The following is a 499-nucleotide window of genomic DNA, read 5'->3' as shown; positions in this document are numbered from 1 at the left end:
CATTATATGGTTATATTCCTATTAATTGTAATATGATTTCTAACACTTTTTATGACATGGCTAAGCTAAGGAGGATTGTGTCCGTGATTGTCAATAATAACATGTGATTTTATAGTAAAAACAACAATAAATTACTAGACCAGTATCACAAGAATATGAACCTTTTATCTATGAAAAACTTTAAAAAAATCTAGTTTAGTTTAGTTTTTTTCTGCATTAGAATTTTAGAACCTTTCAAATCTACAAACTGAGCTTTCATACTAGATTCAACTGTTTAGTAAATGAGAACTTTCCTGTTAAAAATATTTTGACAATTTTTTTGATAAGATTGATAAACAAACTTTTTATCTGGATATTACTTAATTAACATGTATACTTGTGTGATTGATTGATTACTTCACAACAATTTCAGGAATCACTTTGCACAAAAAGGGAGATTAGAAAAATTATAAATGCTTGTTTGAAGTAGAGAATTTAGAGAGAGAAATAACTCTTTATT

Source organism: Phalaenopsis equestris, unplaced genomic scaffold (genome assembly GCF_001263595.1).
Source record: "Phalaenopsis equestris unplaced genomic scaffold, ASM126359v1 Scaffold000180, whole genome shotgun sequence".
NCBI classification, from domain to species: Eukaryota; Viridiplantae; Streptophyta; class Magnoliopsida; order Asparagales; family Orchidaceae; genus Phalaenopsis; species Phalaenopsis equestris.
The sequence above is the reverse complement of the archived record's forward strand: the minus strand, read 5'-3'. Positions refer to the sequence as shown.